The sequence below is a fragment of the Phyllobates terribilis genome, unplaced genomic scaffold (genome assembly GCF_046119375.1).
Source record: "Phyllobates terribilis strain yellow unplaced genomic scaffold, ASM4611937v1 Scaffold_7__3_contigs__length_470593459, whole genome shotgun sequence".
Classification (NCBI taxonomy): Eukaryota; Metazoa; Chordata; class Amphibia; order Anura; family Dendrobatidae; genus Phyllobates; species Phyllobates terribilis.
Window position 1 is genome coordinate 464,090,960 of NW_027362767.1, and position 24,966 is coordinate 464,115,925.

At 49.9% G+C, this 24,966-nt stretch overlaps 1 long non-coding RNA gene across 1 annotated transcript in view; it reads right to left on the reverse strand.

Moving 5' to 3' along the window:
- Window positions 1-1,252: 1,252 nt before the first annotated feature.
- The window catches only part of LOC141153349 (uncharacterized), a 58,940-nt gene continuing 35,226 nt past the window's right edge, over window positions 1,253-24,966 (reverse strand). The window contains exon 2 of the long non-coding RNA XR_012247292.1: window positions 1,253-1,526. This is a non-coding gene — a long non-coding RNA (uncharacterized lncRNA). The remainder of the gene's footprint in view (window positions 1,527-24,966) is intronic.

Genomic DNA, 24,966 nt, shown 5'->3' on the forward strand with positions numbered 1-24,966 from the left:
TGTTGCAATTTTCAGAAATGATTCACTTGTTTCAGCGGAACAATAACTATGTCAGTCATGGTGTCCGAGTGACAGCAGGAAACGAGACTTATTAATTATCAGAGCTAATGATCCCACACCATCCATGGCTCCATTGTGACGCTGGTTCTACTCTGGGGGACATCGAGCTTGTGTGCAACTCCTGATAGCCAGATGTCACCAAGGAGCTCAAGCTGAAATTTCCAGTGATGTTCCCACACAATAAATGACCCGATTTTCACATAGATTCATTGTAGTCCACGTTCACACATCGCTTTGTATGCTGATCTCAATGAAGTAATGATGGAGTAAAATGCAACTATGGAGTAGTGATGGGCCGAGCACTAAAATGATCAGGTGCTTGATGCTCGAGTCGAGCACATTGGAATACTCGAGTGTGCGGTCCGAGCAACGAGCCCAATGTAATTCTATGGGAAACTCGAGCATTTTTCAGGCGGCTCCCCCCGGCGGTCTGCAGAGGACCTAAAAATTGCCCAAATCGATAAGAACAGTGCTCAAATGACATGAAAACAGCATGGGGAGGACCCCTGGAAGCATCTGACTCCCAGGTCAAAGCCTAAAAGTGTGCCCATCATAAGTGATCCTTGGCGCATGCGTAGATGCCTCCCGCCATGCACCTGTCGTTGCAGACTTGCAGCAATCACCGTCTACGTCCTTTTCCCAGTGCAGCGTTCAGTTGTCCCTACCCCATTCCTTAGAATGCAAGCGCAAGTATGCAGCCAGCCACCCACCCACAGGCTGCAATACTACACTGCCAATTTTTGACAGTTGCTTGCACTTGAAATGTGGCCTTTTAGGCTCGTGGAGGAGGAAGCTGTCCACAATCTTATAGCGACGGGGACTGGGTATCCATACTTGGTCCCCAGCCACCACTATTTGTCCCGGTGTCGTCTCCGCCTTCCACAAGCACGGGTCCCACAACATTACCCGTGCCCTCCCCAGTGAACTTACTGGGAAGGAGCACCTACCCACAAACACGTGGACAGGTGAATGTGGCCAGACACGGTACGGAGCCAGTCCACAGCTTTTTTTGCTGAGAGTTGTATTTCACCACAGCCATATTCTTTAGCTCGGTGAAAGTGTGACGGTTTCACCAATTTAAGATATACTAGGTAACTGCTCTCCTCCAAATTAAAGATGTCCGAGTGCATGCAGAGAAGCTAATTAACCAAATCTGCTAATCTGGTTGAAAAACTTCACTCAGAGACTGAACCACGCAAATGGCATACTTTATTACGTAGACATGGGGTTAAATAGCATTCTCCTTCTAGGTGGGATTAGTAAAATTTATTGCTCGTTTCTGATAACTCGGCACACTGTAATTTGTTCATCTATGTATCTCTTGGTCTGAGTAACGCTTTAGGAATTCCGATGGGAGGGGTGAGTTCTTCTCTCAGCGCCATCTTTGCCTACTCGACATGAATCTCTCTGTTATCAGCCATGCACATGCATACGTCATTCCCAGGAAATCATTTAGTTGTTCATGTCTACAAATTAGAACAGAAGCTGTTAGTTATATATTCATTAAATATTAACATATTCCATGTGCATATACACATTTGCATACATACATACACATAGAGTATTCCATCATCTCTATATTGATTCACACTGATTAGTTAATCTATTAAAAGAAGCTAATTGATTTTCTATAATATATATATATTTTACCTTGACAAAAGGACTGTTATAGAGGGAAACTGTATCTACTCCGGCTGTCATTTCTCCGTAACCAGGTTCCCCCCATTGTCACACACGACCATGCCTGGCTGTATGTTCAGCGTTGAGAGCCACAGATCGGGCTGCTGTGTTACAGCTTTCAACAACTCTGCAGCGCTGGGCAGCTTGTCACCTAAGTATTAAGCATGTTATCTTCAGCACAGCCTGTTGCCGCTTGGCCAAGGCAGTGCTGCAGTGCTTTCAGCTTGTGACTGATGTGGTCATTTCGGAGATGGAGGAGAAGGTGCAGGAGCTGAACAATGTGATTACATTGAGGTTACATTGGCGACTCTGTCTTTTATACTAAAGAAAGATCCTACAGTTTTTTTTTAACGTTATTTTTTAAGACAAATGCATTCACCGGGAAATGTCATTTTAACATTTTACAACCTTATCTGGCAATGTGGTGTGTGACACATCATCAGACACATCCTATTTCATTTATGATGGAGGGACTTTGAAAGTCACAAAGCCTATTTTTATAGGGCCATCAGGCGGCGTTTACTATTCTTAAAAGGCCAGCGGTCGGCCCTCACTATTGTTAGAGAGCCATCAGCCGGCTATGCTTTGTTGTTCCCATTATTAACGAGTGGGTCTCCAATACTGTTATTGCGTATCCAGTGATGGCAAGGGCTGACAAAAATTTAGACGCAACCCAATACCCCTTTGAAGAGACATAGAGGAGGGTCTCAGTAAAAAAAATGTTCCCATTATAAAGGAGCGGGTCTCCTATAGTGGTAATGCCCATGCTGTGACTGCAAGAGCTGCCAAAATTTGGGAAAAACCCCACTAAGAATTTAAAGACACATAGAGCAGGGCCACAGTAACGAGTATGACATGTTCCCATTAGAAAGGAGAGAGTGTGCTATAGGTTATGCAGTGAGTCCAACGGCTGACCAATTTTAGGAAAAACGGCACTAAGAATTTAAAGACACATAGAGCATGACCACAGTAACAAGTACGACATGTTCCCATTAGAAAGGAGAGGGTCTGCTATACAGTTACAGGGTATGCAGTGAGTCCAACGGCTGACCAAATTTAGGAAAAACCCCAATAACAATTTAAAGACATATAGAGCAGAGCCACAGTAATGGGAACAACATGTTCCCATTAGAAAGGAGAGGGTCTGCTATACAGTTATAGGGTATGCAGTGAGTTCAACGGCTGACCAATTTTAGGAAAAACCCCACTAAGAATTGAAAGACACAGAGCAGGGCCACAGTAACAAGTACGACATGTTCCCATTAGAAAGGAGAGAGTCTCCCATAGTGTTGGCCTATGCAGTGAATGCAAGGGCTGCCAAAAATTGGGAGGCACTTCAATTCCTCTTGGAAGAGACTTAGAGGGCCTCATAAAAAAATGTTCCCATTAGAAAGGAGTGGGCCTCCTATACTTGTAATGCCCATGCACTAATGTATGGGCTGACAAACATTTACCCCTGGGGGGTATACATGAACATACTGTATAAAATGTTTTTTTTTACAGGCATCATAAACACCCTTTAAAAAAATTATGTGGGTGTTGAATCACGGACCACGGTCACCCTGGTGATTTGGTGGTGGAGGATGAGGATGAGGAGAAGGAGGAGGACAAGAGCAAATATCCAAAATCAGGAAGCATATACCCATGTGTGGGTGTGAAGAGGTGCATGGGAATACACCTCCCAAGAAAAGACACTGGATCTGAGTTTATGTTACGCTGCTATCATTCGGTGGTGTTGAGAAGTCTGGCCCAATCCAGCCCTTGTTCATTTTTATAAGAGTCAGCCTGTCAGCATTTTCAGTTGACAGGCGGACGCGCCTATCGGTTATAATTCCCCCAGCGGCACTAAAAACCCGCTCTGATAAAACGCTGGCGGCAGGGCAGGCCAGGACCTCCAAGGCGTAGAGAGCCCGTTCATTCCACGTATCCAGCTTGGATACCCAATAATTATAAGGCACAGAGGAATAACGGAGGACGTTGGTACGGTCGGCAATGTACTCCCTCAGCATCTTCCCAAACTTTGCACTCCTTGTGAGAGTACCCCGCGTCTCAAGCCTTGTGCGATGGGAGGGGCTGAGAAAATTCTCCCAGAACTTTGACAATGTTTCCCTGCCTCTGCTGGATTGGACTTGTGTCTCTTTCACCTGTAGTCCTTGGTTGTCCAACGAACTATGACCTCTGCCACCAGCGTTTTCAGATGCAAATTTTTTTAATAGTTCCGCAACAAGGGCCTTCTGGTACAGCCCCATATTTGTAGACCTGTCCGCCTCAGGAATAAGAGATATAAAGTTCTCCTTGTAGCGTGGGTCTAGAAGTGTCACCAACCAGTAATGACTGTCACCCAAAATTTTGAGAATGCAAGAGTCATGGGAAAGGCACCATAACATAAACTCAGTCATGCGTGCCCGACTGCTAACAGACAAGACTTCCATGTCCTCACCAAGAGGACGAGTAACCATGCTCTCCTCCTCCTCCTCTCTGTCCTCAAGCCATCCACGCTGAAAAGACGGTATGACAGTTGTGCAGGTAGTACCGTCTATAGCGCATGAAACTAGCTCCTGTTCTTCTTCCTCCTCCTCCTCTTCCTCATTGTCACCCAATCCACGTTGGGATGAGATGAGGCTGGGCTGTGTGTAATCACCCTGTATGGTTCCTTTCTCCATCTCATCGTGCTCCGCCTTCAATGCATCCTCTTTGATTTTGAGCAGAGAGAGTTTCAGAAGACAGAGAAGTGGGATGGTGACACTAATTATGGCGTCATCGCCGCTCACCATCTTGGTGGAGTCCTCAAAGTTTTGGAGGATGGTACATATGTCTGACATCCATGTCCACTCCTGAGGTCTTATGTGTGGAGTCTGAACTGAATACTGACGGCTTTGTTATTGCTGGTACTCAACAACTGCCCTCTTCTGCTCGCAAATCCTTCCCAACATCTGCAGTGTAGAGTTCCAGCGCGTGGGGACATCACACACCAGTCTGTGAGCTGGAAGCTGCAAATGCTGCTGAAGAACGGCAAGGGCAGTGGAAACTGTAGCTGACTTTCTAAAATGGGCACACAGGCGGCGTACTTTGACAAGCATATCTGGCAGCTCCGGGTAGAATTTGAGAAATCGCTGAACCACGAGGTTAAGCACATGGGCCAGGCATGGTACGTGTGTGAGCCTGACTCGCCTCAGAGCCGCGACCAGGTTCCGACAGTTGTCACACATGACCATGCCTGGCTGTAGGTTCGGCGGTGTGAGATACAGATCTGCCTGCTCTTTCAGAGCTATCCACAACTCTTCAACATAGTGCGGTTTGTCACCTAAGCATATTAGCTTCAACACAGCCTGTTGCCGCTTGGCCGAGGAAGTGCTGCAGTGCTTCCAGCTTGTGACTAATGTGGTCATTTCGGAGATGGAGGCTGGAGAGGAGGAGGAGGCTGAGGAGGATGAGGTGCAGGAGCTGTAGACTGTGGGGGAAAACCTGATTGACCTAGGGCCTGCGATCCTTGGCATCGGGAGGATGTGTTCCGTCCCAAGGTCCGACTGGGTCCCGGCTGCCACTATGTTAACCCAGTGTGCCGTCAGTGAGATATACCGTCCCTGCCATCAAGCACTTGTCTACGTGTCCGTGGTTAGGTGGACTTTCCTGGTAACTGCGTTGTTGAGGGCACGGTTAATGTTTTGGGACACGAACTTGTGTAATGCGGGGAGGACACACCGGGAGAAATAGTGGTGGCTGGGGACCGAGTACCGAGGAACGACCACCGCCATCAGGGTGTGGAATGCTTCTGTCTCCACGAGCCTAAAAGGCAACTTTTCTAGCGCAAGCAGTTGTGAAATGTGGGAATTTAGTAGTGTGGCCTGTGGGGCGTTGGCTGCGTATTTGCACTTGCGGTTTCAAGGACTGGGGTATGGACAACTGAACGCTGCGCTGGGACAAGGACGTGGACATGCTTCCTGATGCTGCTACTTGAGAGTGTGCAACGACAGGTGCATTGCAGGAGGCATCTTCACATGCACCATGGACAGGGGATTGGCTTGCATGCACAAAAGCGGAAGATACAGTGGTGCCACCCGCAGACACTGTTCTTGGACCCTGAGGTTTGGCCCACCAAGTCCTGTGCTTTGCTGCATGTGCCTGATCATGCTGGTGGTGGTCAGGCTGGTTGTTTTTGTGTCACCCTGGCCTGGATGCCACAAGTATATTAAAGCTGTGTCTGAGAGCAAGGGGGAGGTTCTCTAGTCAGGGGAACATTAGCATGCAGTACCTCCTGTCTCAGGCCAGTAGGGGGAGCAGGCTGCCCCTATAAAAGCTGGTGCTGGGGGCAGGGTTAGTGAGAACTGGATGACCTGTCTCAGTACTGAGACGTGTCCCGGAGCAGAGCAGGGACAGAAAGTTGTATTGCACCTAAGAGGAAGTGTGGCAGGAGGAGAGCCACAAGCCAGAGACAAGAGGCGAAGTGAGCCTGTCTTGGCAGATAAAGGACTTAATTTACCAGACTTTGGTGTCTGAGGCTGGGAGGATTACACATCCTACAGCAGATAACCAGTCCGTAGGGGACTGTATATTCCTTGGCCTAAGAAGCCTGGAGGCTCTGCCACAACAGAAGGGACCAGTAAAGCCGTACCAGGCCGGGAGCAGAAAGGAACCCACGTCGCAGGCCATACAGGCGAGAGTACACGGAGAGCTCGGAAACGTGGGCTGTTACCCTATAAGGAGGAGATAGCCAGAAGGAGCGCAGAAAGCACGGTAGGCCTACACCCTCACCCTGACCAGGGCCAATCTCCCAATTGCTCTCAGACATCCAGGTCCCCTCCTAGCCGGGACTGTTTATGGGTCAGTTTACCTGTTTTAGTAAAGACCCTGGACTGCAGCCTGTTGTCTGTGTGCTCCTTCGCGCCTTCAGCACTACCGTACTGGGACTCTCACCACCATCACTCCCACCATCCATTATACTGCCCTGGGGCCGCACTCTTCCCGTGGGGAGTCACACTACCCTAGCTGCACACCTCATCAGCCCCAGCGGTCTGCATGCAGCGGCGGTTCCTAATAACCGCAATCCACGGGAGGCGTAGTCGGACATAATCATCAGCACATAACGGACTATCACTGGCCTGACCACCCTGAGCCACGGAACCGGGTTGCCAATACTACTCCCATCGTTCCCCTACTGCCCGGATCCGAGTGCCCCACGGCCCAGAGGGCGAGTCAGCTTTGGCGTAGTCGGCAGGATTGAGACCAACCCGCCACAAACGGGTATTGCGTGCCTGGAAAAGACTGTGAACCTACCTGAAAAGAGGTTCCCCGCCATCCGGAGCCGCTTCCCGCCATTTCCAGCCGTCTCCTGCCATCTTCCGTCGGTTCCCGCCATCTTCAGCCGTTTTCCCGCTATCGGACGCCATCTTCAGGACGCCGCGTGGGAAGAAGAGGGGCGTGGACGTCCAAACGGCGCGAGACCCGAAGCTCCGCCCCACGCACCGATGCTGCGCAAGGTCCTGGAAGGGAGAGAGAGCGACGCTGACGTCACCAGGACGCGACGCAAGGTCCTCGCCCGGAGCAGCATCAGCAGAGCAGCGGCCTACAGAAGAGGATCGTCGGAAGGTAGGCCGCGCTTAACTAGGGGGGAGGAAGATGTCGCACACAGAGGCGCCCACTACCACCAGCGCAGCTGCAGCAGCGGTGATGCCCTTTTCCCTGCCCTACATCCCTGGAGCGGCCTGGCTGCCTAAGTATTCAGGGGAGCCCCATGCCCTAACTGACTTTAAGGAAAGACTGTACAGTTTGTTCCAAGTTTACCTCCTGACAGAGGAACAGAAGGTCAGCATATTGACAGGGCAGTTAACTGGCGCAGCCCAAAGGGAGGTAAAATCATGGCCCACTGAGGAGAAAAGGACCGTGAAGGGTATTCTGGCCCGGCTGCGGGGTACCTTTGACACACGTACCTCCGCTGAAATTAAAATGCGGTTCTATGGATGTAAGCAGCGGGCACAGGACAGCATCAGAGACTATGCCCTAAACTTGCAGGAAGCCTTGAGAGCCATCAAACAAGCTGACCCTGGCAGCGTGCAGGATACGGATAAGCTACTAACAGAACAGTTTATAGAAGGTCTGCTGTCTAGCGCCCACAGGACCCAGCTGCGCCTCATGTTCTTCCAGAACCCTGACCTGACCTTTGCCCAATTTAAGGACAGGGCCATAAGGGTGCTCCGTGAACCCACAACAAGTGGCGCTATAAACCCCCGGCGCCCTGCTCTCACCTACCACCAGGAGGCGGCGCCCTCCTCTATGGACTCCGTGGGGGCTGATGCACAGGCCCTGAACCAAGCCCCGTCGAAAGATCTGCATCACCAAGTCCAGGAGCTGACCAGGAGCGTCGCGGCGTTGACCAGGACCGTCAAGGCGTTACAGTGGACCCGTCAAGACCCATCAAGTTGGCTTCAAGTCCGGAGGATGTCCCGTGGCGTCGACAGAGGTGGATATCGTTGTTCCGAGGGAGGCCCACAGACCGCTACGCACAGGATGGACAGCCCATTTGCCGTCGATGCAACCAGCCCGGACACATTTCCAGGTACTGTAATTTAAACGGGTCCAACCTGGGGCAGAGGGCCAACCCCCAGGCATAAGATCACCAGGCCCTTATAATTGGCGTGATAAGTACGTTGGGGGGCGCCCAGTTTTACCCGTGGTGCTGGACGGTATCCCCATGAGCGCTTTGCTGGATACTGGGTCGCAAGTAACCACTATCCCTTATGTACTTTTTAAGCAGTATTGGACTGATGCTGATATCACACGGTATCCAGACTGTAACTTGAGCATCATCGCCAGTAATGGCTTACCCGTGCCGCAGATGGGGTTCAAGGAGATGACCATTAAAATTGGTAAAGTTGAACTGCCGGCACAGGGAGTAATTATTGTGGTCATTGACCGTCGTGAAAGTCACCCTAAAATAACTGTGGGTACTAATGTAATTGAAAATTGTCTTTCAGAGGTAATTGTAATTCTACAACAGGTGGCGGTGAATGCTAGTTCCAGCCAACAGAGAGTCCTCAACAAGGAGATAAAAGCCCTGATGAGACGGCAGCAGGTAGAACTGTCTGGTGGTGAGATCGGTAGCGTAAGACTGAGTGACCCATTCCCCATTTCCATGCCTCCCAAAAGTGAAATGATGATCTGGTGTCGGACTGCAATCGGTTTGAGAGGTAGAGACTACCAAGCCATGGTAGAACCCGTGTACTCAGACAGCAGGCCCACCATTTTGACAGCCAGGGGGGTGGTTGATGTCCGTCATGGGAGGGTGCCCGTTCGCATTCTCAACATTGGAGAGAGAGAGGTACACTTACCCAGGTACGCTACACTTGCCAAACTGTTTGTTGTCGAACACAAAGCTATCAGGGCCGTGGAACCCTTGCCTCCATCTCCTCAGGCGGAGGGTAATGGCTCCCAGAAACAAAAGGAGGACTGGTGCCAGAAACTCCATGTGGGTGCTGACTCCACTCCCCTGCACCAAAAACAAGGAGTCTACCAGGTGGTCCAGGAGTACGAGAGAATTTTTAGTAAGCACCCGCTAGACTTCGGCAGAGTAAAAGGGATAGAACACCACATCCCCACAGGGAGCCACCCACCAATAAAAGAGAGACACAGGCCTGTACCCCCTGCACATTATCAGAACGCCAAGGGTATGCTGCGGGAAATGAAAGAAGCTGGGGTCATTAGAGATAGCTGTAGCCCCTGGGCAGCCCCCCTGGTTCTGGTAAAAAAGAAAGACGGCACCATGAGAATGTGCGTGGACTATAGACAAATCAACCGTATCACCCACAAAGACGCATATCCGCTGCCTAGAATAGAGGAGTCTTTAGCCACACTAAAATCAGCTAACTTCTTTTCTACTTTGGACCTTACTAGCGGGTACTGGCAGGTTCCTGTGGCAGAGGCTGACAAGGAGAAGACCGCCTTCACCACCCCGATGGGACTGAGTGAGTTCAACTGTATGCCCTTCGGGCTCTGCAACTCACCAGGGACCTTCCAGAGGCTGATGGAATGCTGTCTAGGGCACCGAAACTTCGAGACGGTCCTCCTTTACCTGGACGACGTGATCATCTATTCGAAGACTTACGAGGACCATCTAAAGCACCTGGCCGAGGTGTTCGAAGCCCTGGCAGGCTATGGCCTGAAGGTGAAACCATCGAAGTGTCACCTGTTGAAACTAAAAGTCCAGTACCTAGGGCACGTGGTAAGCGCAGAAGGAGTGGCCCCCGACCCTGACAAGGTCACAGCAATCAAGAGCTGGCCAAGCCCCTCGAACATCAAAGAGGTGAGACAGTCCCTCGGGTTGGTAGGCTACTACCGAAGGTTCATCCCCAGGTTCACTAAGATGGCAGCCCCTATGCAGGACCTCCTGATAGGACAGTCTAAGTCCAGGAGCCAAAAGCCACCCTTCAAGTGGGACAAGCCGGAAGAGGAGTCCTTCCACCAGTTGAAGATGGCCCTCACGGGGGATGAGATCCTGGCCTACCCTGATTATGGCCAGCCTTTCATTCTCCACACCGGCGCCAGTAATGTGGGACTGGGAGCCGTACTGTCCCAAAACCAACAGGGCAGAGAAAGGGTGATCGCGTACGCCAGAAGCTGAGACCCACCGAGAGGAACCCGGAGAATTACAGCTCCTTCAAGCTAGAATTCTTGGCGGTGGTGTGGGCCGTGACGGAACGCTTCAAGCATTACCTGGCCTCTGCAAAGTTCACGGTGTACACGGACAACAACCCGTTAACACACCTAGACAATGCAAGACTTGGTGCCCTGGAACAGCGGTGGATGGCCCGTCTCTCCAATTATGACTTTGTGAACAAGTACTGGGCAGGCAAAACCAATGCCAACGCTGATGCCCTATCAAGAATGCCTCACTTACCTGAAGGTGACTAAGACCCAGAAGAGCTGGAGGAGGTAGAACTCCCCGCGTTTCACCGGTATGGAGCCGCTCAATACTCCCACCGCGTGAAGGAGGAAGATCTAACCACCGTTATGATCAATCCCCTACCTCACCACAGCTGGGCCAAGACCCAAGATAGTGACCCTGCAGTCCGCCTGGTGAAAGATCTGCTGACCCAGGAAGATGCCCGCATAGATCCGGATGCTCCAGAGGAAGCCAAGCAGCTATGGAAAGAGAAGAGCAAGCTGTTCCTCTACGAAGGCAAGCTGTGCAGAAGGCTTGTCAACCACCGGACGCACGAGCTGACCTGGCAAGTCGTGGTCCCAAGGCGGGACGCAGCTATGGTCCTGGGGGCTTACCATGACAGAGTGGGGCAATTCGGTTGGAAGAAGCTGGAGTTCCTGCTAAGAGGAAGGTTCATTTGGGTCGGCATGAGAGGGGCTGTAGAGAAGTGGTGCAGAGACTGTGGCCCTTGTCACCTAAGGAGGAAGGACCGTGCCAGCCAGAAGACACACTTGAGGCCCATCGTCACCACGCAGCCTCTTGAGCTGGTAGCTCTGGACCACGTCAAATTGGCTCCAAGCCGGTCAGGATACATCTATGCCCTGACAATCGTGGACCACTATTCCCGTTTTCTAGTGGTGGTCCCGGTAAAGGACTTGACAGCCCAAACTGCGGCCAGAGCCTTCCAGCAATACTTCTGCCATCCACACGGGTATCCGGAACAGGTCCTGACAGACCAGGGTCCAGCGTTCGAGGCTGAAATCTTCCAAGAGTTCTGCAACCTCTATGGCTGTAAGAAGATTCGTACAACGCCTTACCACCCACAAACCAATGGGATGTGTGAGAAGATGAACAATATAGTCATTGATCTCCTGAAGACGTTGCCCCTGGAGGAACGCAGCCTGTGGCCAGAAAAACTGCCGGACCTGATAGACTTATACAATCATATCCCGGTGAATGCTACCAACTGCACCCTGGCTTACCTGATGCGAGCCAGACCAGGTAAGCTGCCCGTAGACCTGGAGATGAGAGTCCTAACACCTGAGGACACCTCTCCAGATGCAGACTAGGATACGGAAAGGCAACTGCAGTACAAGAAGGTACAGGAGAGTGTGGAGAAGAGCCTGGCCCAGGTGAGAGAGAGGCAAGAAAAACTCTTCAACCAACACGCTCCTGCTGGTCCCCTAGAACCTGGTGAGCAAGTCCTAAAGCGAAAAAGAAGGCTACATAAGTTGGACGACCAGTGGGAAAGGGAACCCTACACCGTACTGCAGTCTGATCACGACAACCCGAAGGTGTGCGTGATCACCAAGGACGGAGGAGAAACCACTAGTACCGTCTCCAGAGACCACCTCAAAAGGTGCCCCGAGCAACTCCGTAGTGCAGAAGAGGATCAGAGTGACCTTGAACCCACAGAGGACAAGGAAGAAATGATCAGTACCATTCTCGGAGAGTTCCCTCAGTCCTGGACTCGCATAAAGGATGCCATAGTGGTACCCGTCCTGCATTTCCTACAACCGACTGAGCAACAACCTGCACCAGAGCCGGAAGGTGAAGAGGAGCAAGCAGTTCCAGAGGCAGAAGAGCCTGTACCAACAGCCCAGGAGAGTCAACCCTCTGCTGACAGTGAGCCTGCCATGCCTGCGGTAAGCCAAAGGACCCGCAGACAGCTGCCTGCCCTACTTGTACACCCAGCTGGTAGCTGTACCCCTAACGCTAGTGGGGAAAGCCAAGTCAGTCCACCACCAGACAGTGGGTTAAGGAGGTCAACCAGGAGCACAAAGGGGCAGATACCCGCTCGCTGGAAAATATAGAGCGCGCTAAGATTGTAAATAACCCTGTTGCCAAATGTTGAAATGTTTGCCAAGTTACATGCATGTTTGGTAATTCTGTGTTTCAGTTTCTTGCAGTTTCCGTAAGGACTCAAAGGTTATGGACTTTTTATAACCGGGACCTTGTATGGACTGCGTTCGGAGCCTAACCAAGGAAGGAACTAAGACTGTAAAGGACTTGGGGTAGGACAGACCCCCACCTGGTTAAGGCTCCCCGTTGTATTGGTGATATGGACACCCGGTCACAGACCACACTGTGATCTTAAGAACTCAAGCTGTGCGTCGTCTGTCTGTTAATGTTTTATGGTTATGCATATTGTCTTTGTTTATTGTTTAGTCCCGGAGTATTAAATTTTACTAGGGGGGAATGTGTCACCCTGGCCAGGATGCCACAAGTATATTAAAGCTGTGTCTGAGAGCAAGGGGGAGGTTCTCTAGTCAGGGGAACATTAGCATGCAGTACCTCCTGTCTCAGGCCAGTAGGGGGAGCAGGCTGCCCCTATAAAAGCTGGTGCTGAGGGCAGGGTTAGTGAGAACTGGATGACCTGTCTCAGTACTGAGACGTGTCCCGGAGCAGAGCAGGGACAGAAAGTTGTATTGCACCTAAGAGGAAGTGTGGCAGGAGGAGAGCCACAAGCCAGAGACAAGAGGCGAAGTGAGCCTGTCTTGGCAGATAGAGGACTTAATTTACCAGACTTTGGTATCTAAGGCTGGGAGGATTCCACATCCCACAGCAGATAACCAGTCCGTACGGGACTGTATATTCCTTGGCCTAAGAAGCCTGGAGGCTCTGCCACAACAGAAGGGACCAGTAAAGCCGTACCAGGCCGGGAGCAGAAAGGAACCCACGTCGCAGGCCATACAGGCGAGAGTACACGGAGAGCTCGGAAACGTGGGCTGTTACCCTATAAGGAGGAGATAGCCAGAAGGAGCGCAGAAAGCACGGTAGGCCTACACCCTCACCCTGACCAGGGCCAATCTCCCAATTGCTCTCAGACATCCAGGTCCCCTCCTAGCCGGGACTGTTTATGGGTCAGTTTACCTGTTTTAGTAAAGACCCTGGACTGCAACCTGTTGTCTGTGTGCTCCTTTGCGCCTCCAGCACTACCGGTACTGGGACTCTCACCACCATCACTCCCACCATCCATTATACTGCCCTGGGGCCGCACTCTTCCCGTGGGGAGTCACACTACCCTAGCTGCACACCTCATCAGCCCCAGCGGTCTGCATGCAGCGGAGGTTCCTAATAACCGCAATCCACGGGTGGCGTAGTCGGACATAATCATCAGCACATAACGGACTACCACTGGCCTGACCACCCTGAGCCATGGAACCGGGTTGCCACTAGTACTCCCATCGTTCCCCTACTGCCCGGATCCGAGTGCCCCGCGGCGCAGGGGGCGAGTCATTTTGCCATCCCTGCTGATGCTGGCCTGGCAGGTGGTGCAAATGGCCTTTTTGGGGTTATCGGCAAAGTCTTTAAAAAACAACCAGACTCGGGAAGACCTAACAGTTGTACTGGCAACTTCCTTCTTGTTGGTGTTACGGGGAACGGTTGCCTGCCTTCTGTCTGCGGCCACCACACTGCTTCTTCCTGCTTGTTGGGGTGCTCTGCCTCCCTCCCCCTGTCTGCTGCTCTCCTCGCTCTGCATGTCCTCCTGCCAGGTTGGGTCAGTTACTTTCTCATCCACCACCTCGTCTTCCACTTCCGCTTCCTCCTCCTGACTTTCTGGCAATTGTGTCTCATCACCGTCCACCTCTTGTGACACTTTCCCACCGTCGCCTTCGTGTGACCGTGGCTGCTCAAATATTTGGGCATCACTACATGCGATCTCCTCTTGCCCCGCTTCAAGTGGACCGGGCGAAAGGCCCGAATCTATAAATGGAAAAGTGAACAGCTCTTCGGAGTGTGCAAGTGTGGGATCAGTTGTCTCTGGGCACTCGGCATGGTGGGAGGAAGGAGGATCAGGGTGAGGAATATGCGGTCCAGACTCACAGCTACTGAGACTTGACAATGTGGAAGACAGGGTGGTGGTGGTGGCAAAGTGACTCGAGGCATTATCTGCTATCCAACCAACAACCTTTTCACACTGCTCTGGGTTCAATAGTGGTTTTCTGCGGTCCCCTATTAATTGGGACAGGAAGGTCGAGCGAGAAGATGTGGGTGTTTGTTGTGGCACAAGTTCAGCTTGCCCAGGGCCTCGGCCTCTGCATGCACCATCACCATCACATCTAGTTTCCCGTCCCTTGCCACATGCCTTGCCCATTTTAAATGGAGGACAGTATCTTCCACGCTCACTACAAATGATTGAATTTGGAGCGAACTTATATGTGATCCGTGTGACGGACAAACCACAGTTTTAAATACCTGGTCTGTAGGTAAGTAGTTTGAACAGCAAACTGGTGTGAATTGCTTCACTGACACACTGAAATTTTTTTTTAATGGAGGCCAGAAATGGCAGTATTTTCTGACAACGTATATGTGATCCATGTGACGGAGAAAACACAGTTTTAATAAGTGGATTTTTAGCGCTGTAATATGGAAAGGACCTGGCTGTATTCTGCAGTGCCAACAAGCAAATGGCACAGAATAATGGTGTTCTCTCGATTGCTTTTTAAGCAAATAATGAGGATTAAGATCCAAAGAAAAGTATTCCTGGCCCCTGAGACCTGGGCCTTTGTATAGAAATATCTAACAGCAGCAGAAGGCAGAACTGGAATGGAGCCTCTTGTGCTATATGCACTGCAGTCTGCTATATACACCGCCTGCCTATATACACTGCCTGCCTATATACACTGCCTGCCTGCCTATATAATATATTAGAAAAACCCGGCACTCAAGATTTTAGTGAAAAATTATATAGAGTTTTTAATGAAGTAGGTACAATGGAATAGACAAACGTTTCGGTCCCTCGGGACCTTCATCAGTGTACAATGGTGGTCACCGCGTTCACACTGGACTGCATACAGGTCAGCACACCACAGCCATTGCCACGAACGTACCATTTCGGATTTATACTACATAGTATACATTGACAGTTTTCAGTTCAGCAACCGTAGTGGATTTTATCCACCCTCATGACCCTTGCCTTGTACACTGATGAAGGTCCCGAGGGACCGAAACGTTTGTCTATTCCATTGTACCTACTTCATTAAAAACTCTATATAATTTTTCACTAAAATCTTGAGTGCCGGGTTTTTCTAATATATTGTATTCGGCTTGGTACCCTACCCGTGCACCAAGAACTGATCAGGAGTGCGATAGTTTTTGTATTTTGCATGCCTGCCTATATACACTGCCTACCTGATATCTCAGCAGATGGATTAGTCCTCGGAAGGACTGTAGGTTGAGATGGATATGTGTCTCTAATATATAGTTTGGTACACCTACACTAACTAGAAATAAGTAAATCTCTCTCTGACGCAGCAGCACCTCTCCCTACACTGTCTGATCCCGGGGTAGACAGTGAAGAGCATGGCGGCGCCGGGTCTGATAAAGACCTGATGATGCTGTGCGGCCAGCCAATCACTGTAATGCCCAAAACCAACATGGCTACAGCATTACAGTGTGTGGCAGGCAATCCCTGCATGTTCATTGGCTCTCTAAAGAGGGCCAAACATGCAGGGAGAGGACCCGAGCTCCCGCTGAGCAACCCCGGAAATACTCGCAGAGCGCCGAGCGTCTCGAGCAGTGAGATGCACGGGCGAGCGCCGAGCAGTAGCGAGCATGCTCACTCATCACTACTGTGGAGCCCGTGAGTCAGGTGGGGGTTCCAGGGCCACGTGACTCCTCCTGGGATTTTGTTGCAATAGTATCTCCATCCACAGATTGCAGATACAGTTGAATACAAAGGTGGAAGAGCCATCCCTCCTTGCTGCGGCATTCAGCCTGTGCGACTTAGCTCAGCAGGCGCAATTACATGACTAGATCACGCCTGCTGTACAGAGCCTCCGTGCACACATTGCACAGAGCGGAGCAGCGGATCGAGCAAATGGGGGAGGTGAACAGGCTTTATTTTAATTCTTCTTTGCAAGCTAGTAAATGTGGGGGATATCCTGCTGTGTGGGGCATCATACTGTGTGTGGAGGCATCATACTGTGTGGGGAGGCATTATACTCTGTATAGGGGCTATGTGAGGCATCATACTGTGTGTGGGGGCATCATACTATGTGGGGAGGCATTATACTCTGTATAGGGGCTATGCGAGGCATCATACTGTGTGTGGCGGCATGATACTATGTGGGGAAGCATTATACTCTGTATAGGGGCTATGCGAGGCATCATACTGTGTGTGGGGGCATCATACTATGTGGGGAGGCATTATACTCTGTATAGGGGCTATGCGAGGCATCATACTGTGTGTGGGGGGGCATCATACTGTGTGGGGAGGCATTATACTCTATAGGGGCTATGCGAGGCATCATACTATGTGGGGAGGCATTATACTTTGTATAGGGGCTATGCGAGGCATCATACTGTGTGTGGGGGCATCATACTATGTGGGGAGGCATCATACTGTGTGTGGGGGCATCATACTGTGTGGGGAGGCATTATACTCTGTATAGGGGCTATGCGAGACATCATACTGTGTGTGGGGGCATCATACTATGTGGGGAAGCATTATACTCTGTATAGGGGCTATGCGAGGCATCATACTGTGTGTGGCGGCATCATACTATGTGGGGAAGCATTATACTCTGTATAGGGGCTATGTGAGGCATCATACTGTGTGTGGGGGCATCATACTATGTGGGGAGGCATTATACTCTGTATAGGGGCTATGCGAGGCATCATACTGTGTGTGGGGGCATCATACTATGTGGGGAGGCATTATACTCTGTATAGGGGCTATGCGAGGCATCATACTGTGTGTGGGGGGGCATCATACTGTGTGGGGAGGCATTATACTCTATAGGGGCTATGCGAGGCATCATACTATGTGGGGAGGCATTATACTTTGTATAGGGGCTATGCGAGGCATCATGCTGTGTGTGGGGGCATCATACTATGTGGGGAGGCATTATACTCTGCATAGGGGCTATGTGAGGCATAATACTGTGTGTGGAGGCATCATACTATGTGGGGAGGCATTATATTCTGTATAGGGGCTATGTGAGGCATCATACTGTGTGTAGAGGCATCATAGTATGTGGGGAGGCATTATACTCTGTATAGGGGCTATGCGAGCCATCATACTGTTTGTGGCGGCATCATACTATGTGGTGGGGAAGCATTATACTCTGTATAGGGGCTATGTGAGGCATCATACTGTGTGTGGGGGCATCATACTGTGTGGGGAGGCATTATACTCTGTATAGGGGCTATGCGAGGCATCATACTATGTGGGGAGGCATTATACTTTGTATAGGGGCTATGCGAGGCATCATACTGTGTGTGGGAGCATCATACTATGTGGGGAGGCATTATACTCTGTATAGGGGCTATGCGAGGCATCATACTGTGTGTGGGGGGGGCATCATACTGTGTGGGGAGGCATTATACTCTATAGGGGCTATGCGAGGCATCATACTATGTGGGGAGGCATTATACTTTGTATAGGGGCTATGCGAGGCATCATACTGTGTGTGGGGGCATCATACTATGTGGGGAGGCATTATACTCTGCATAGGGGCTATGTGAGGCATAATACTGTGTGTGGAGGCATCATACTATGTGGGGAGGCATTATATTCTGTATAGGGGCTATGTGAGGCATCATACTGTGTGTGGAGGCATCATACTATGTGGGGAGGCATTATACTCTGTATAGGGGCTATGCGAGCCATCATACTGTTTGTGGCGGCATCATACTATGTGGTGGGGAAGCATTATACTCTGTATAGGGGCTATGTGAGGCATCATACTGTGTGTGGGGGCATCATACTGTGTGGGGAGGCATTATACTCTGTATAGGGGCTATGCGAGGCATCATACTATGTGGGGAGGCATTATACTTTGTATAGGGGCTATGCGAGGCATCATACTGTGTGTGGGGGCATCATACTATGTGGGGAGGCATTATACTCTGTATAGGGGCTATGTGAGGCATCATACTGTGTGTGGAGGCATCATACTATGTGGGGAGGCATTATACTCTGTATAGGGGCTATGTGAGGCATCATACTGTGTGTGGGGAATCATACTATGTGGGGAAGAATAATACTCTGTACAGGGGCTATGTGAGGTATCATACTGTGCGTGGAGGCATCATACTATGTGGGGATGTATTATACTCTGTATAGGGGCTATGTGAGGCATCATACTGTGTGTGGGGGCATCATACTATGTGGGGAGCCATTATGCTCTGTATAGGGGCTATGCGAGGCATCATACTGTGTGTGGGGGCATCATACTATGTGAGGTAGCATTATACTCTGTATAGGGGCTATGCGAGGTATCATACTGTGTGTGGGGGCATGATACTATGTGAGGTAGCATTATACTCTGTATAGGGGCTATGCGAGGCATCATACTGTGTGTGGGGGCATCATACTATGTGAGGTAGCATTATACTCTGTATAGGGGCTATGTGAGGCATCATACTGTGTGTGGGGGCATCATACTATGTGGGGAGGCATTATACTCTGTATAGGGGCTATGCGAGGCATCATACTGTGTGTGGCGGCATCATACTATGTGGGGAGGCATTATACTCTGTATAGGTGCTATGCGAGGCATCATACTGTGTGTGGGGGCATCATACTATGTGGGGAAGCATTATACTCTGTATAGGGGCTATGCGAGGCATCATACTGGGTGTGGGGGCATCATACTATGTGGGGAAGCATTATACTCTGTATAGGGGCTATGCGAGGCATCATACTGTGTGTGGGGGCATCATACTATGTGGGGAGGCATTATACTTTGTATAGGGGCTATGTGAGGCATCATACTGTGTGTGGGGGCATCAAACTATGTGGGGAGGCTTTATACTCTATATAGGGGCTATGCGAGGCATCATAATGTGTGTGGGGGCATCATACTCTCTGGGGAAGCATTATACTCTGTATAGGGGCTATGTGAGGCATCATACTGTGTGTGGGGGCATCATGCTATGTGGGGAGGCATTATACTCTGTATAGGGGCTATGCGAGGCATCATACTGTGTGTGGGGGCATCATACTGTGTGTGGAGGCATCATACTATGTGGGGAGGCATTATACTCTGTATAGGGGCTATACGAGGCATCATACTGTGTGTGGAGGCATCATACTATGTGGGGAGGCATTATATTCTGTATAGGGGATATACGAGGCATCATACTGTGTGGGGAAGCATTATACTCTGTATAGGGGCTATGTGAGGCATCATACTCTGTGTGTGGGCATCATACTATGTGGGGAGGCATTATACTCTGTATAGGGGCTATGCGAGGCAGCATACTGTGTGTGGGGTCATCATACTATGTGGAGAGGCATTATACGCTGTATAGGGGCTATGCGAGGCATCATACTGTGTGTGGAGGCATCATACTATGTGGGGAAGCATTATACTCTGTATAGGGGCTATGTGAGGCATCATACTGTGTGTGGAGGCATCATACTATGTGGGGATGCATTATACTCTGTATAGGGGCTATGCGAGGCATCATACTGTGTGTAGGGACATCATACTATGTGGGGAGGCATTATACTCTGTATAGGGGCTATGCGAGGCATCATGCTGTGTGTGGGGGCATCATACTATGTGGGGAGGCATTATACTCTGTATAGGGGCTATGCGAGGCATCATACTGTGTGTGGGGGCATTATACTATGTGAGGAGGCATTATACTCTGTATAGGGGCTATGCGAGGCATCATACTGTGTGTGGAGGCATCATACTATGTGAGGTAGCATTATACTCTGTATAGGGGCTATGCAAGGCATCATACTGTGTGTGGGAGCATCATACTATGTGGGGAAGCATTATACTCTGCATAGGGGCTATGCGAGGCATCATACTGTGTGTGGGGGCATCATACTATGTGGGGAAGCATTATACTCTGCATAGGGGCTATGCGAGGCATCATACTGTGTGTGGGGACATCAAACTCTGTGGGGAGGCATTATACTCTGTATAGGGGCTATGCGAGGCATCATTCTGTGTGTGGGGACTTCATACTATTTGGGTTGGCATTATATTCTGTATAGGGGCTATGCGAGGCATCATACTGTGTGTGGCGGCATCATACTATGTGGGGAGGCATTATACTCTGTATAGGGGCTATGCGAGGCATCATACTGTGTGTGGCGGCATCATACTATGTGGGGAGGCATTATACTCTGTATAGTGCCTATGCGAGGCATCATACTGTGTGTGGGGGCATCATACTATGTGGGGAGGCATTATACTCTGTATAGGGGCTATGCGAGGCATCATACTGTGTGTGGGGGCATCATACTATGTGGGGAGGCATTATACTCTGTATAGGGGCTATGCGAGGCCTCATACTGTGTGTGGGGGGGCATCATACTGTGTGGGGAGGCATTATACTCTATAGGGGCTATGCGAGGCATCATACTATGTGGGGAGGCATTATACTTTGTATAGGGGCTATGCGAGGCATCATACTGTGTGTGGGGGCATCATACTATGTGGGGAGGCATTATACTCTGCATAGGGGCTATGTGAGGCATCATACTGTGTGTGGAGGCATCATACTATGTGGGGAGGCATTATACTCTGTATAGGGGCTATGCGAGGTATCATACTATGTGAGGAGGCATTATACTCTGTATAGGAGATATGGGAGGCATCATACTGTGTGTGGAGGCATCATACTATGTGGGGAGGCATTATACTCTGTATAGGGGCTATGCGAGCCATCATACTGTGTGTGGCGGCATCATACTATGTGGTGGGGAAGCATTGTACTCTGTATAGGGGCTATGTGAGGCATCATACTGTGTGTGGGGGCATCATACTGTGTGGGGAGGCATTATACTCTGTATAGGGGCTATGCGAGGCATCATACTATGTGGGGAGGCATTATACTTTGTATAGGGGCTATGCGAGGCATCATACTGTGTGTGGGGGCATCATACTATGTGGGGAGGCATTATACTCTGTATAGGGGCTATGTGAGGCATCATACTGTGTGTGGAGGAATCATACTATGTGGGGAGGCATTATACTCTGTATAGGGGCTATGTGAGGCATCATACTGTGTGTGGGGAATCATATTATGTGAGGAAGAATTATACTCTTTATAGGGGCTATGTGAGGTATCATACTGTGTGTGGAGGCATCATACTATGTGGGGATGTAATATACTCTGTATAGGGGCTATGTGAGGCATCATACTGTGTGTGGGGGCATCATACTATGTGGGGAGGCATTATGCTTTGTATAGGGGCTATGCGAGGCATCATACTGTGTGTGGGGGCATCATACTATGTGAGGTAGCATTATACTCTGTATAGGGGCTATGCGAGGTATCATACTATGTGTGGGGGCATCATACTATGTGAGGTAGCATTATACTCTGTATAGGGGCTATGTGAGGCATCATACTGTGTGTGGGGGCATCATACTATGTGAGGTAGCATTATACTCTGTATAGGGGCTATGTGAGGCATCATACTGTGTGTGGGGGCATCATACTATGTGGGGAGGCATTATACTCTGTATAGGGGCTATGCGAGGCATCATACTGTGTGTGGGGGCATCATACTATGTGGGGAAGCATTATACTCTGTATTGGAGCTATGCAAGGAATCATACTGTGTGTTGGGGCATCATACTGTGTGTGGAATCATCATACTATGTGGGGAAGCATTATACTCTGTATAGGGGCTATGCGAGGCATCATACTGTGTGTGGGGACATCATACTATGTGAGGAGGCATTATACTCTGTATAGGGGCTATGTGAGGCATCATACTGAGTGTGGAGGCATCATACTATGTGAGGTGGCATTATACTCTGTATAGGGGCTATGCGAGGCATCATACTGTGTGTGGGGAATCATATTATGTCGGGAAGAATTATACTCTGTATAGGGGCTATGTGAGGTATCATACTGTGTGTGGAGGCATCATACTATGTGGGGATGTAATATACTCTGTATAGGGGCTATGTGAGGCATCATACTGTGTGTGGGGGCATCATACTATGTGGGGAGGCATTATGCTCTGTATAGGGGCTATGCGAGGCATCATACTGTGTGTGGGGGCATCATACTATGTGAGGTAGCATTATACTCTGTATAGGGGCTATGCGAGGTATCATACTATGTGTGGGGGCATCATACTATGTGAGGTAGCATTATACTCTGTATAGGGGCTATGTGAGGCATCATACTGTGTGTGGGGGCATCATACTATGTGAGATAGCATTATACTCTGTATAGGGGCTATGTGAGGCATCATACTGTGTGTGGGGGCATCATACTATGTGGGGAGGCATTATACTCTGTATAGGGGCTATGCAAGGCATCATACTGTGTGTGGGGGCATCATACTGTGTGTGGAATCATCATACTATGTGGGGAAGCATTATACTCTGTATAGGGGCTATGCGAGGCATCATACTGTGTGTGGGGACATCATACTATGTGAGGAGGCATTATACTCTGTATAGGGGCTATGTGAGGCATCATACTGAGTGTGGAGGCATCATACTATGTGAGGAGGCATTATACTCTGTATAGGGGCTATGCGAGGCATCATACTGTGTGTGGGGGCATCATACTCTCTGGGGAAGCATTATACTCTGTATAGGGGCTATGCGAGGCATCATACTGTGTGTGGGGGCATCATACTATGTGGGGAGGCATTATACTTTGTATAGGGGCTATGCGAGGCATCATACTGTGTGTGGGGGCATCATACTATGTGAGGAGGCATTATACTCTGTATAGGGGCTATGTGAGGCATCATACTGAGTGTGGGGACATCATACTATGTGAGCAGGCATTATACTCTGTATAGGGGCTATGCGAGGCATCATACTGTGTGTGGGGGCATCATACTCTCTGGGGAAGCATTATACTCTGTATAGGGGCTATGCGAGGCATCATACTGTGTGTGGGGGCATCATACTATGTGTGGTAGCATTATACTCTGTATAGGGGCTATGCGAGGCATCATACTGTGTGTGGGGGCATCATACTCTCTGGGGAAGCATTATACTCTGTATAGGGGCTATGCGAGGCATCATACTGTGTGTGGGGGCATCATACTATTTGGGGAGGCATTATACTTTGTATAGGGGCTATGTGAGGCATCATACTGTGTGTGGGGGCATCATACTATGTGGGTAGGCTTTATACTCTATATAGGGGCTATGCGAGGCATCATAATGTGTGTGGGGGCATCATACTCTCTGGGGAAGCATTATACTCTGTATAGGGGCTATGCGAGGCATCATACTGTGTGTGGGGGCATCATACTATGTGGGGAGGCATTATACTTTGTATAGGGGCTATGCGAGGCATCATACTGTGTGTGGGGGCATCATACTATGTGGGGAAGCATTATACTCTGTATAGGGGCTATGTGAGGCATCATACTGTGTGTGGGGGCATCATACTGTGTGTGGAGGCATCATACTATGTGGGGAGGCATTATACTCTGTATAGGGGCTATACGAGGCATCATACTGTGTGTGGAGGCATCATACTATGTGGGGAGGCATTATATTCTGTATAGGGGATATGCGAGGCATCATACTGTGTGTGGAGGCATCATACTATGTGGGGAAGCATTATACTCTGTATAGGGGCTATGTGAGGCATCATACTGTGTGTGGAGGCATCATACTATGTGTGGAGGCATTATACTCTGTATAGAGGCTATGTGAGGCATCATACTGTGTGTGGGGGCATCATACTATGTGGGGAGGCATTATACTCTGTATAGGGGCTATGCGAGGCAGCATACTGTGTGTGGGGTCATCATACTATGTGGGGAGGCATTATACTCTGTATAGGGGCTATGCGAGGCATCATACTGTGTGTGGGGGCATCATAGTATGTGAGGAGGCATTATACACTGTATAGGGGCTATGCGAGGCATCATACTGTGTGTGGAGGCATCATACTATGTGAGGAGACATTATACTCTGTATAGGGGCTATGTGAGGCATCATACTGTGTGTGGAGGCATCATACTATGTGGGGATGCATTATACTCTGTATAGGGGCTATGCGAGGCATCATACTGTGTGTAGGGACATCATACTATGTGGGGAGGTATTGTACTCTGTATAGGGGCTATGCGAGGCATCATGCTGTGTGTGGGGGCATCATACTATGTGGGGAGGCATTATACTCTGTATAGGGGCTATGCGAGGCATCATACTGTGTGTGGAGGCATAATACTATGTGGGGAGGTATTATACTCTGTATAGGGGCTATGCGAGGCATCATACTGTGTGTGGGGACATCATACTATGTGGGGAGGCATTATATTCTGTATAGGGGCTATGCGAGGCATCATACTGTGTGTGGCGGCATCATACTATGTGGGGAGGCATTATACTCTGTATAGGGGATAT